Source organism: Gorilla gorilla, chromosome 10 (genome assembly GCF_029281585.2).
Source record: "Gorilla gorilla gorilla isolate KB3781 chromosome 10, NHGRI_mGorGor1-v2.1_pri, whole genome shotgun sequence".
In the NCBI taxonomy this organism is placed as follows: domain Eukaryota; kingdom Metazoa; phylum Chordata; class Mammalia; order Primates; family Hominidae; genus Gorilla; species Gorilla gorilla.
This window is the reverse complement of record NC_073234.2, coordinates 31,161,256-31,173,549: the sequence shown is the minus strand read 5'-3', so window position 1 is coordinate 31,173,549 and position 12,294 is coordinate 31,161,256. Positions and strand designations below refer to the sequence as shown.

Below are 12,294 nucleotides of genomic sequence, written 5' to 3'. Positions count from 1 at the left end.
TATGGTACATACCAAGCAATTCAACTTTATCTCATAATGTCATGACTTTTCTCTGTTTCTTGGGAGCATTTCTGGCATCTCTAGTGGCACGTTTTCATTCAAGGTTTATGGTATTGTACTAAATACGATGAAAAATACAAGAGAACAGCAAGAAATCATTTTTTACTGTGATACGCAATTTACTGGAGAGATGAACTGCTCACACAGAGATGATTAACATCACACAGTGGACTAAGCGGATACTCACAACACTTGAGCTCACTGCAATAACAACAGGAGGTGGCTATGAAATTATTACAGTAGTACAGTATGTACTATAGTTAATTGTATGCAGTTAGGACTTAATACTGCATCTTTACATTTCTCTTGACTGCGAATGATACTATGTATAGTGTGTGTGTAAGTTTTGATAAATTTTAATTTTTTCTAATAAGTTTTATGGTTACTACCATAAGATGATAAAGTAGACTAGTATTTATATACATATTATGCATTCATGACATACCTAACTTTTTTCTTAATTTTTTTGTTATCCCGGCTACGTGGTTTGTCTGTGTTTTTATTGTATTTATTTATTTAAAAAAATTTTTTGAGACAGAGTCTCACTGTCACCCAGGCTGGAGTGCAGTGGCGCCATCTTGGGCTTACTGCAGCCTCAACCACCCAGGCCCAGGTGATCTTCCGCACTCAGCCTTCTGAATAGCTGGAACCATAGGCACGTATCACCAGGCCTGGCTATTTATTTTTATTTTTATTTTTTGCAGAGACAGGATCTCTCTGTGTTGTCCAGGACGGTTTTGAACTGCTAGGCACAAGCAGTCCTTCCAAGTTGGCCTCCCAAAGTGCTGGTATTACAGGCATGAGCCACCACACCCAGACCGAGTGTTTTTAAATTGTCACAAATCTCCAAAAATTTCTCCAAATATATTTATTGAAAAAAATCTGTGTATAAGTGGACCCATGTAGTTCAAACCTGGCTTTTCAAAAGTCAAATGTACCTCTCTTTTGGTATACATTTTGTGTTATTGATATTGTGATGTGCTATAGTTTGCATATTTGTCCTCTCCAAAACTCATGTTGAAATTTCATCCTCAATGTGGCAGTGTTGAGAGGTGAGGCCTTTAAGAAGTGATTGATCCATTCATGAATTAATGGATTAAGGGGTTATCATGGGAGTGGGACTGGTGGCTTTGTAAGAAAAGGAAGAGAGACTTGAGTGAGCACATGAGCACACTCAGCCCCCTTGCCCTGTGATGTTCTCTGTTGTCCTGGGATTCTTGGAGAGTCCCCACCAGCAAGGAGGCTCTTACCGGATGTAGCCCCTCGACCATGGACTTCTTAACCTCCATAACTGTTAAGACATAAATTTCTTTTCTTTAGAATTACCCATTTCAGGTATTCTGTTATAAGCAACAGAAAACAGAGTAAGACAGGATTAGAAATATTTATAATGTTGCACCAAAGTTAGAACCAGTAGTCTTCAAGAAGCAGGTGGAGCAGCTCACATAATAATAGTACCTTTTGTGTGGCAGGTGTTACATACATTATCTTCTTTAACTGTTACAAGAGCCCTTTAAGGCATACTTCTTTATCTCGGAATTACAGATAAAGGAATAGGCCCAGAAAGAAAAAGCGACTTGTGTCACACATGGGGAGAAAGGGACAGAATTGGGATGAGAACCCTGACCTGACTCCAAAATCCATGCCCTTTCCACTTGGTTGTGCTGCCCTTATTAAAGAAAAAGGGCAAGGATGGCCAGAGTGTCCTTAATTACATTCTTTTATTTAATGCTGTGCTATATACTTGCTCAAATTACTACTGTGCCAAACAAGAATAGCGAAAAAGTTTGTGTATTTAAGCTCCACAAAGATTCTTCTAGCTTTGTTTTCTGTTGACTCATCTGTATCCTACTGACCAGAGGTATGTGGTGATGGAACATGGTTGTTTTAAAGAATGAGGTTCTTTTAAAAAGAAACATTTGTGGGGAATTAGACAAAATAAAGCAAATAATGGTAGCATTAGCTAGTTATTTCTTTCTTTCCCTCATTGTATTTAAAGCTTCTCAAGGGCAGGGAACTGAGTCAGTTAAGTTCCCTGAGGTATTTAAGGCCAACATATGACCATATGTGTCAGCCATATGACACACTCACAAAAGGCTTGCTGAATGAAATTAGCACTTATTATCATACTTTTACGTAAATACTTAAAAGGGCATGAGTTTTCCTCACATAGGAAGTTGAGCATTACTACATTTCATTTGTTTATTCATTCATCTTTTATTGAGTGTTTGTTGAGTATCTGTTCTGTGCCAGACACCAGGAATACAAAGATGAGTAAGATAGGATCTCTGCCTTTTGTTGTCAGAAGGCTCAGAGAATGGAGGCAGCCAGACACCCGTTTTAGTACAGTGTGGAGCTGAAGGAAGTATATAGTAAAAAACAAACAAACAATGGACTTTGGAATCAGACCTTATCTGCCTTGGTTTTCTTATCAAAGAGGTGGAAATGTCAAGTAGGTACTATTATCCATGGGGGATGTTAAATGAAAAGTGTGTATGCGTGTGTGTGTGTGTGTGTGTGTGTGTGTGTGTGTATCCTAGCACATAGCAGAAAGGAGAGCCTCACTGTGGCCGAGGGAGTCAGAAAAGTCTTTACTGGGGAAGGTGATGTTTGAGTCTCATAGAATGAATTTTTGAGGCAAAGCGAGATGCTCATCTCTCTCCAGGTAGAAAGATGAGCATGTTTGACATATACGGAATAGGTTGGCATGATGGGAGTGGTGGGAAATTCTGCACATTCCCACATTCAGAGCTTACAGGAGTATTAGAAAGAACTGAATGAGCAGTTATTTTTCATTTTTGTAAGTAACAATACAATATTCATTACATTGTAGCAGAAGAGAATAAAGATACCAAACCTGTTTAAGAATTGCATAAATCTTCTCTTCTAGTCACATGGCCTTCTAAATGTAGCTCTTTATGTAGCAAACAAATTCATGTGTTCTTTTTCAGTCCTGTGATACTCAAGTGATTATATGGAATTTAAGAAAGAGAACTTGCATGTTTTTGGGTGAAATTGGAGGTCCTGTTTCAAACCATTCTTACATTTAGTAGCATAGCAACAAAAGAATGCGATAATCTATGAAGCCAGATCTAGTCCTGTTTAAGCCTATCTAAAATTCTAAGCCATAAACAGTTTCTGAACAGAATCTGAAACATACTATTTAGGAATGTACTAAAAAGTAACTTGTTAAATGAATTATGTGCTTGATAAGAGATCAGAGTTCTATAATTGAAAAATTGTGTTTTTAATATAAGGGGAGAAGAAAAAGAGAAAGAAAAAATAGTGAGAAAAAAGATTGATAGAAGGAAGAGAAGTTTGTACTTAAATGAGGGAGAAACATTTTTCAAGTCCCTTATTGAGGGCTGTTGAATTATCTTTTGTTAACACCATTAGAATATTACTAAGTTATTCCTTATTATAGAAATACATGTATATTATTGAGATATTTGTTGGTTTAATGCAACAATAGAATGTTTCCAGTATCTGAAGTGGAAAAACAAAGCTGCAAATAAAAATATGTGTAAAATCTATCTCTTTTGAGAAGACATTGATTACAGTTTATCTAATTTTCTGCAATAATTTTGACATTTAAAGTTGATGGTAATTTTAGACCTGAATGTACAATAAGATGATTTTAAGTGCTCTTTTAGAATTTAAAGAAAGATATACTTTTGATGATAGAGATAGAAGATACTTTTAACTGCTTTGCTAGTGAAAAGTCTGTTACATTTTGCTGGGCAAGGTGGCTCATGCCTGTAATCCCAGCATTTTGGGAAGCCGAGGCAGGCGGATCACCTGAGTTTGGGAGTTCGAGACCAGCCTGACAAACATGGAGACACCCTGTCTCTACTAAAAATACAAAATTAGCCGGGCTTGGAGGCACGTACCTGTAATCCCAGCTACTCGGGAGGCTGAGGCAGGAGAATTGCTTGAACCCGGGAGGCAGGAGGTTGTGGTGAGCCAAGATGGCGCCATTGCACTCCAGCCTGGGCAACAAGAGTGAAACTCCATCACAAAAAAAAGAAAGAAAGAAAAAGTCTGTTACATTTTAAAATCTTGGTTTGCCTTCTTTTTTGGGGACTTGGATTTCTTGAAATTAATTTTGTGAGTAACTTGGTAAATTGATGACTTATTTTCTGCCTGGGCATGCAAACTCTGCATTTGATAGTTTCTTTCATATATGGAAGAAATGAAAACACTACCTTTAAGTAGATTTACTACCTTTATTCCCCACATAAAGGCATGAACAGCTTGTTTATGTTTATATGCATGCGTACATAATCTCCAATTTCTCTTTGCAGTGTGTTTTCAAAACTTCAACTGTTTTATGACAAACTATATGTATTTGGGAGTTTACAAATATTATTCTTTAATCCAGGAATGTGGATTTTTGAAACCCTATCTTCAGATTGAGTTGTCTTTACTGTTTTAGTGTTTATCTGTATTCTCAGAACCTCTGTTGCGTGGTCTGTTTTCAAAAAAGTACTGTGTACCATAAACTACAGTGTTTTTGTTTTGTTTTTTGCACATCAAGATCCTTTTAGTCGAGAGAACATTAATTTTGTCAGTAGTTCTTTTATTTAGCTCTTTTGTGGGGCCTTGGTAGATTCTGAATAATTTAATAGCAATGGAATCCTTTCTGTGATAAAAATCTGGTCATTGGTCCAATACTTGTAGCATTATTCACATGATACTCATGCATGCAAAGGTGTGGGATTAATGCGTATGCCTGAAGAGTGTGTGTCAGAGTGTTTTTAATCATTGTTGAAAATCACCCTCTGAAGATTTTCGTGTGCGTTAATTCTCAGATTTGCTTAAAGTATTATCACTTCTATTTTAAAATGAATAATCCATGGTGGCCTAGCCTGAACAATAATATGTAAGAAAAATTGGAAAAATTATAACTTCCTTTAAATTTAGGAATAAGGTTTATATTTTTTGTATATTTGTATGTTTGCTATGTTTGCAGAATTACAGAATAAATTGTTTAAAGCATATTTCTTTGTATGTTATTTTAATTTTTTTACATTTCTTACCCAAACCGTTGAAACAAAAAGTTTCAGTCCCAGTTAGTACAACATCCATAAACTTTGTCCACATTTCACATTTTCAGCTTTATCTTAAGACTTGCTACTTTCCATGGTCTTGTCAAGAAAATAGTCTTTTACAACTCTTGAAGCGGATAAATAACCATGTGGGCTTTCCTTCATCACCCCCTTTCCCAACTCTTTTCCTCCTCCCAGCTGTTCCCCCTCCTTTTGCTCGTTTCTGACACCCTTTTTCAATCCTCAGATGGCTTTAATAGAAAAGTATATTTTTCATAACTTTGTTAGCTTTCCAATTACTATTCTAACTCTTTCTCACTGCCTGGTGAGATCTCAGTCATGGAGAGAGAAGTCTGAATAAAAGAGACATTCATAGTGGTTATGACAGTGAAGGTTAAGTTTAGGCTGCTAGGGGGTTTGAAACAAAGGAGGGATTGAAGCCTTCATCGCCTTTACCTTATTTGGGTACTAAGTAAGTGATTTTGGAAATAGTAAAATCTCATTATGAAAAGAGTGAAATCTAGTCTGGAATAAATGTGTTAACAGTGCTTAACTTTAACTGGAATGCATCTTAACACCATTCAGTTTTTATACTGATTAGAAAGGTCCACTGTGGTTTTGGTCATATATTAGAACATATGCTGTTGGTTTTTTGTTTTGTTTTGTGTGTGTGTGTGTTTTTTTTCATTCTGCTTTGTAAGTACCCCTTATCACTGTAGGGAATTTTAGAATTTGAATTAAAATATATCTTGAGTTATATAATGTAAGAAAATTTATGTAGGCTACTCCATGGCATTGTAAAGAATCTTAAAATAGATATAAAAGTGACTTCATCTTACCTCCAATGTCCTTCCTCCATCTATATCTGTTATCTCTAGCTATTTTCATCTTTTCTCTCTGCCAGGCAGTTAGTGGAATAGTTGATGAATGATTTTATCAGCTCTCATTGGACTACAGGATAAAAGACCTAAAAATATGGGATAATTTAATCCAATGGCTACCAAATACATTTTGTGTTATGTTTATGGTTTTCAAAGGCATTGATAAAATCAAACTATCGTTACTGGGAAATATGAAATTTTCAATAAGATTCCAAACTAATAGATAAAGTGATAAAATGATTGGGAAAACAAGTGGTGGTAGAATCTGATATAGAAATAGTTTGGCAGTAGCAAAAGGGGAAACGCTAAAATTCTCAAGAACCCATCAGCCATTTTTACTCACACTGTGCTCTTCATAAGCTACATCTAGGGAACTTTGACTATATGCTGTAAGGAACAATATGGTATTTGATTTAAGTGTATATTAAATAAGTATTCAATAAATAACTGCAAAATAGAAGACTGAGTTCTGAATGTGGAAATTCCTATTCTTGCGAGATTGAGCCAGACATTTCTAGCTAACATTGACGTTACTGGGCTAACGTGGGCATCATTTGGGTTTTGGGTATTAGGTGTAACAAATGCTTGCTGATGCATAGAGGCTAATCGAGGTCTGTGTTCGTTCCTGAGAGTGTGCATGTGAACTTGAGGGGAAGGTTTTTAGAGTAGGTCACTCACCTAAGCCAGCTGTTTTTTTCTCTCTTCCAAAAGAGTACCAGATTGCTCCTTTGCAGGGGCTGACTTGAGAACATGGCTTAACTTTTAAGGCTAGATAAACTAGTTCAGCCAGAAGTGTATTATTTCCTCCCAAAATTACACTTAAAAGCTTCTAGCTATGATCATTTCAGCTGCTTCTTCCTCCCCTTCTAATTATTCTTGCTATTTCTGTTACTGATATCAACCATACCAATCACTGGAAAGGAGAATACTTGGGCAAAAATTTCTTTTAAAAGAAAAATTGCTGGAGAGAAATATGTACACAAATTTATATTGAATATATAATAAAATACATATGGAACTGTCCTTTGTATGTGAAGGTGAGTTTTGTTTGTTGTAGTGGTGTCAGATCTGGTTTGATTCATTTCAGCTTTTTCCAGTGTTCTTTCTTGTGATACGCATATATGAGATAGGAATTTTGCTAAATCATTAGCAGCCCATTGGCTTAATGTAACCCAATCTAGTTTCTTGATCTAACAGTCCTGGAATATACAACTTTACCTAATAGAAAATAATTTTGTTTCAGTTAATGAAATTTATCTGTCAATAAAGAAATATTAAATAAGTGCCTATTAAGTGCTAGTACTAAATAATGAGAATACTCTAATTGACAAGATAGACAACATTCTTATCCTTGTGGACTGTGTGATGTTAGATGCCTAAATGAAGAGAAGCATAAAAACTTAACAGAAGCATCAGGTTCTAGGTAAGCGCTCAAAAATCTGGAAAATAAAGGCTAATCTTTTTGGCTTTTCTCGCCCTCTTTCCTTAATATAGATTCACATTTTTTCCTATTCAAATGTAATGATATTCACATTTTGTATTGTTTTTCTACATATACTGGTACTGTGGATTTATAAAATAAGTCTATTTCCAAATTACATGTATTTTACAATGATTCCACAAAGGAACGTTGGCTATTTATGAGCTTTGGGGAAAATTACAGTGTATCAGTACTCCCTTTGAAAGATTTTAAACTATTAAGGTCAATTTAAGATCAGACCAGACAAGTGTGGTTTGTGTCATTTTTATATACAGTATTCAGTATTTTTTCCTGCAAACTTTTGGGAGTGAAGAAGCCATTATTCATAAAATGAATTCATATGTAACACCTTAGGCTGATTGTAAAGTGTTAAACCTTAGAGATGGGGAAAATTCTATTGTCTTGAATTTTGAATGTGGGTAACTTTAAAACTGCCATATGCATTGCCAAGTTGCAAAATTGTTTTTGCATTTCACTTGCAAGCAAGGAAAATGTGAACTCCTCCTTCTTTAGTGGAGCCAAGCGCATTCTAACACACCTCTCAAATTACACACCACTGAAATGATACTCACAATGGGTTTGGCTCATGTGTTTCTAGTTAGCTACTATGAATGAAAGATTCATAACTATCTGTTTCAAAAAACTTCCTTATTTGCACTGCAGGGAGCTTAATTGTTTGGTAGCAGGGTCAAGAATTGCTTTTAAATACTAAGCATGCATGGATTGGGCCATTATACAATGAACTAAAAAAAAGATTTGTGTGCACAAAGAAGGCGTTAGATAAATATTTGTCAAATCATTGATTACTTTGTTGGCTGTGGAAGAATAAAAGTCCCTGAGTTTTCCCACCCTGTTGGTAATTTGGACCAAACATTTTGGTCACTATTTTTTTTATATATATATATTTATATATTTATATGTTTAAAATATATATATGTGTGTATATATATTTTATATATATGTATGTATATTTATATTTATATATGTATATATATTATATAGATGTATATATATTTATATGTGTATATATATATTTATATGTGTGTATATATATATGTATAACAAACCTGTAACCTTTCCCTTACCTTGCCTATTGAGCATTGTAGAATACAGGATTATAGGGAGGAAGAAGTCATTCATACTCACTAGACAGATGGTTGGCATCCCTGTGGCAACCTTGTGATCTAATAATTTTCCAAGTTCTGTCTACCTAACTGAAGAGTAATAGCTGTTTACTGTTTGCTTAAATAACACTAGGCCTGTATGCAAGTTGGAGCGGGGGTGGGGTGAAGGAGGGGGGTAGATATGTAAATTCATCACTGCAGTTTTACCAAATCTGTAAAAGAGGTGTAGCATACAGGCAACTCTTTTCCAAAAGAAAAAATTCATTAGTTCCTCATTTTGGTTATTCCTTCTTATTCGTGGCTCAAGCAAACCATTACCAGAGAATCTTTTTTTTTTTAATTGATGACACGCTAAAAATTAGTTATTTTTGAAGAATTTTTTTCAAAGGTAGTATTTGAATATATTGGTAAAAGATGGTGGAATTATTTTCCTGCTTTTCTGCAGTAAATTAGTTTGTACACTTCTGGTGACATTTGCTCGACTATCCAAAGAAGATGAGGCTGTTAAAGAAATTTTAACAAATATTTATGAATGCATGAAATTGATTATGTTTATTAAAGTCACAAAAAATTTCTAGCCTTTATTATAAATTTTATAAATTGCTACTGCAAAAATGAGAGAGAATTATAGTTACCAATGTGAATTACTTTTGTTTGGTCAGACATTGACTTCCCCTGATTGCCACCTTGTCACTCTGTTTACTAGACACAGATAGGAACTTCTTTCTTCTTCCTATGATATGCATTTGATTCATGTCATATGCTGTCAAAATAATGTTGTCCTGAGATTATTTGCTGGAATGAGAAAACTGATGCAGACTATGTCGGCTAGACTTGTTAATATCACATTATTCTTTCTAATAAGTACTTGTACTTAGAATACTTACTTGCTTCTACTGCATCATGTCTCTCTTCTTATCCCCGCTACTTTTTTTTTTTCTTAAATCTCTCTCCATAGTCTCTTGAAGGGGCTGATAAACCCAGTTCTAAAATATTTCATGTATCTATCTCCCTTTAACACATAATTTGGTCCTCTGCATATGTTTAATACCAGGGTATCCCCATTCATTTCCTTCTTCTTCTGAGGATGATTGAAATTTTGTGGCTTCATGATTGCCTTCTAATTTTCAACTTGACTTAAACCAGAGCATAGTAAAAGAACCATTAATAATCACAATTAATAACATTAGAATGTAATTTTAATAATTCAGGCCTCTATTGCAAAATGTATTACAGAGTCAGTTTAAAATGTGATTCTTCTCTCTCTTATATGTACCTATGTCCAAGTGTGTGTATAGTAAGCTCTTGGAGTTCAGGTGTGTCTTGGTGAGGTATTCTGCATATATGGAACATAGTCTCTTAACATCCTTTTGCTGCTGCCTTATTTCTGTCTTGTTTCCACCTAAGATTCTTGAAGAGAAGCTTAATGTCTATGGTTTCCTCTTCACTTCTCCTACATCAGCGAGCCCACTGTGGTCTGATGCTGAGCTTATGTCTGTAGGTCATCTGCCATCTTCTAAAAGCTAAACCAAAAGGAAAATGTTTAGTTTTTACTTGATTTTGCTGTAGCATTTACCTGTAAACTCTTTGAGGACATAAACTGTGTCTCGTTCACTATGAATTTTTACCATTTAGGGTTTCTGGTACTTTGTAGACCCGTCTATTTGCTGAATGAATGTATGTTTGTAATGATTTTTGCCTTCTTTTAAATAAAAAGAATATTCTCTTCCTTTGGCTCCTGTGGTGGTGCTGTTCTTTCCTGGTTAACATCTACCTCTGCTTTGTTACCCATCTACACTTAGATGTTGATTCAGAAGCTCTGCTACTTGGGATGGAATAGGTATCCAAAATTCTTCCTAAGTGAAACTCTCAAGTAAGTTCTAGCACCATCTGTTGGCAGTGAGAGCCAATGCTTTATTTATTTATTTATTTATTTTGTGCCTCAGTTCATGGTTTTGTGTATTCTCAGAACACTCACAAGTTGAAAAGTTTCTGGATTTTCTGGAATTATTTTCTTAGCCTTCATCTCATTTCATGTTACAGCCTAAGTTTCATTCTCTTTCTAGGGAACCTCAGTGTTTCGTTTAGAACAGTTACTCTCAGTTCTTCAGGTGATGCCTTTCTTGGGAGCTCTAACTCTATTTATGACTGAAGCTGAATATCACACAGGCCCCTCAGACTTCACATTTCCCAAAATTAATTTCTTGATTTTACTCTGGCCCCCTCATCTCTTTCTGTCTCTCTACTTGGAGTGACTTTTATCCAAATGACAACCTTAGAAATCTGAATTTTTCCTGGACTCTTTTTCTTACCCACCTTTCTGCCCCACCTTTATGTCATCAGTCATTAAATCTTTTTGAGTCAGCAAATGGCTGATAGAGCACTCTCCTCTTCCGTCTCTCACTGCTAATCATGTTAACTACCTTGCTTAAAATTCTTCAGTGGTTCCCCATATGCTCATTAGGGTGGTACAAATGAAGACTACGGGCGCCCGCCACTACGCCCTGCTAATTTTTTGTATTTTTAGTAGAGACGGGGTTTCACTGCATTAGCCAGGATGGTCTCGATCTCCTGACCTCGTGATCCACCCGCCTCGGCCTCCCAAAGTGCTGTGATTACAGGCATGAGCCACCGTGCCCGGCCTTCCCCTTTCTTTTGTATTGAAATTAGCTCTCAATACTGCCACAAAGAATTCTTTGTAATGAGTTAGCCACAAAAATAGTTCAGTTCTAGGAAGAATTTCTTTTCTTTTTCTTTTCCTTTTTTTTTTAAGAGACAGCCTTGTTCTGTTACCCAGGCTGGAGTGCAGTGCAATCCTACGGAGAATTTCTAGCCCATTAGAAGAACACATCCATGACCCCCCTTCTCCTTTACCTGCCATATGCAACTGATTGCCAAATTTTGCTGCTTTCACATTAAAGTTAACCCTCGCCTTTGCCCCTTCTGTTCAGTTTTTCACTGTTTCAAGGCTATATGACCATTTTCTTAAACTATTCCCTCCTGAATGTCTCTGTATCTGCCTCTGTCCTACTTCAATTCATGTTAATTACTACTTTCAGATCAGTCTTGCTAAAGCTGAGTTCAGATGATGTCAGTCCATTGCTTTAAAAACTGCTAACAAAGGTTTCCTTTTCAGGCTTTTCACAACCTGGTGACTTTCTTTAATTTTAGCCTCACTACCCCCTTTCCTATAAATTACTCATTAGCCAAAGTGAGGTACTATACACTTTCATCTGTATACTTCAGTTTTCCCAGTCTGTGCTTCAGTGTCCCTCTTGTCTGTATTTGGAATAACTTTTTAATTTATCTCTATATACAAATCGAATCCATCAGTTAAGGTCTACTTTATCTGCCATTCTAGAATAATCTACCTTCTTTGGTACCTCTCCTACTTAATATTTTTTTTCTCAGGATCGCTTAGGCACTTATTTTCTTTCGTGAACTGTAATTTATATACATGTGTGTTACCTGATACCAGGTATCAAGCTTCTCTAAGGTAGGCTCCATATCTGATTTTTACTTTTGGACAGGCCTCAAAGCCTGGAGTGGTGCTTTTGTGTGAGAGAAGCTCAATGTGTATTGGTTAAATGATGAAATAAATGAATTTTTTCTTGCATCTTTCATCATGAGATTTGTGCCAGTAACATCCCAACTCTCAATATGAAAAGGAAAAAAATACTGACCACAGTTTTTACTGAGCT

General features: G+C 35.7%; 1 protein-coding gene across 5 annotated transcripts in view; it reads left to right on the top strand.

The window, feature by feature from the left end:
• The window catches only part of EPS8 (EGFR pathway substrate 8, signaling adaptor), a 172,885-nt gene that overhangs the window by 6,937 nt on the left and 153,654 nt on the right, over positions 1-12,294 (top strand). Inside the window, exon 1 of one of the 5 annotated variants that reach the window (XM_055358739.2) lies at positions 2,356-2,512. The exons of the other annotated variants lie outside the window; for them this stretch is intronic. The gene's annotated coding sequence lies outside the window, so the exon portion shown is untranslated. Of the gene's footprint in view, positions 1-2,355; positions 2,513-12,294 lie in introns of those variants that run through there. 5 annotated transcript variants of the gene reach the window in all.